Consider the following 2,278-nt stretch of genomic DNA (forward strand, 5'->3'; position numbering starts at 1 on the left):
ATGTATGTATGTATGTATGTATGTATGTATGTATGTATGTATGTATGTATGTATGTATGTATGTATGTATGTATGTATGTATGTATGTATGTATGTATATACGTACGTGTAACTTGCACACCAGCAGTTTCAGGTTTTTAATCTCTACTGCTTAAAAGTATATTTCTACGTTGTTTGAGCTTTCAATGTCCGTAGTTCTCCAGATAAACGCGATGAACAAGCGCATGCTTTCTCAGTGCTCATAACAAGCATGTGCGTATTTTGCCGCCTGGGCGGTGCAGAGCGGCAAAAAGACGCTGGGGGAATCGTATCTGATGGGGAAACGCAGATCAACGTAACACCGGGAACATACCCGCTCTGAAGCAGTTCAAAACACTTGACCTTTCCCGCCGCAGCGCCTTTGTCGCTGTCAGTGATGTGGTTTCGGACGAGGGGTTCGCATACTTGGAATTCACCAAGAGGTCTTGGTTCAGCAACTGAAGTCTTCATGATATGTTTGTTGTCACGCTCTGATTAGAGGCTTTCTGCAAAGAGTAAACATCTCCAGCTACAGCATCTGCCTCGGAAAGTAGCTTTAGAGAAAATCAAAGGTTCTATATGTCATAAATCACATCCAGTGAGGCTTTTAAAAACCAACATTATAACTTTGCGAAGAACTATATTTTCCTTGCCCAACAGACAACGGTTTTGTTTTGTGTTTAAACTATAAACAGGAAGCTATTTTCCATAAAAAGGTGACACCAGTTTTCAAGTTCATTGTGAGAAATGACCGATATATAGAAGCACGAAACTCTTCGTACTTAACTTACGCCTCATGTCAACATGTCAATGTTCAATACAGATTGAATTCTTTTGTAGCATATCATGATCCATTGTTTTTTTTTTGCACACAGTAAAATACAAGTATAGTAAAATAAAATAAAACCTTCTGAACTTCCAGGTTGATGGGTCTGAAACTCTTCTCCCAAATATGTAAGGTGGATCAGGGAGGAGTACTGGCAGCAGCTCCAGGGCTACATGATCTTGTCTGTCTGGCAAACAAAAGCTTGTGTTAAAATGTTAAATGTTAAAAACAGCTTAGAAAACATCTATTTAGCTTCAATACCTTAAAGGGAGAAAATTCATGTTGTTGAGAAGATGGCTGCTGCTTTCTCTTCATGGCCATACAAAAGATCTTCGTTGAGAACAAGAGAGAGAAGACACACAAACAGGCCTTTAGTGAATTTAAAGGTAAAGGGCTACATTCTCAAAAACTAATTTCTGACTGATTCTAGTTTAACACAAAATCTCACTATTGAATGTGATGCACTTATTTAAACAATTTGAGAATTCAGAAATGAATGGACACATTAGCTGACTCACTGAAGCCTTCTGAACTTCCAGGTTGACTGGTCTGAAACTCTTCTCCCAAATGTGCAAGGTGGAGCAGGGAGGAGTACTGGCAGCAGCTGCAGGACTACATCACCTTCTGTATCAAACATAAGTTAATGTTAAAATGTTGCAGTAACTAAAAAGCATGAAAACATTTCAGAGAACATGTCTTCTGAGCTTCAATACCTTGAGGGAGCAGTTTCATGTTCTTGGCCATACAGAAGGTCTTTGTTGAGAACAAGGAGTTTGGGTTTCGCTTAATTCTCCTGAAGATCCTCGATGTAAAATTACAAAATCTATCAGAAAAGACAAAATCACAAGTCAAACTTTAAGAATGACTGAATTCAGTCTTATAGCTGTCTATAACTTGCAATTAGTCAGCAATTTCAAATGTTCAGAGTAATTTTTGTTCCTAAAAATAAATATAGCACTTAATCAAATAAAATGACACATATAATTTAATTTAGAAGTAAAACTTTACTTAAACACTAACTTAGCACTGAATAACTTTCAGCACCAACTTTAAATAAATGTATTTGTAATTAATAGTAACAATAATAATACAAATTAGCAAACATTAACATTAGTATTGTCTTATTTTTGCTTTTAACTCGTTGCCGAAAACCAGCGAGACTTTGAAAGCAATGTGCCCGGAGACGGTCGTTCTTCTCGGCTTAACGAGCCTTAACGAGTCGCACCCGATGACCCCTATCAACTGACAAAGCGGGCGAGACGAGCCAGCGGCTGCAAGGGAGCGGATAAGTCCGAACACGTCCGAGCATGTTTGTAATTAAGCTATATGTAAATAAACCGAGCGCATAATTCAGGTTTACACAACTAATTCATCCCCTATTAACTTTGTAAAAGTTATTTTATTTTCAGAACGCGTAGCCTTAGCCCGCTGAGG

General features: G+C 38.1%; 1 long non-coding RNA gene across 1 annotated transcript; it reads right to left on the minus strand.

The window, feature by feature from the left end:
- Positions 1 to 746: 746 nt before the first annotated feature.
- On the minus strand, positions 747 to 1,740 carry LOC103457855 (uncharacterized). The gene is made up of 4 exons (XR_532489.2): positions 1,558 to 1,740; positions 1,363 to 1,468; positions 1,106 to 1,174; positions 747 to 1,031 (listed from the first exon to the last, which is right to left on the minus strand). It is a non-coding gene; the product is annotated as an uncharacterized LOC103457855 (long non-coding RNA).
- Between the last annotated feature and the right edge of the window lie 538 nt (positions 1,741 to 2,278).

The sequence above is a fragment of the Poecilia reticulata genome, linkage group LG21, assembly GCF_000633615.1.
Source record: "Poecilia reticulata strain Guanapo linkage group LG21, Guppy_female_1.0+MT, whole genome shotgun sequence".
Lineage (NCBI taxonomy): Eukaryota > Metazoa > Chordata > Actinopteri > Cyprinodontiformes > Poeciliidae > Poecilia > Poecilia reticulata.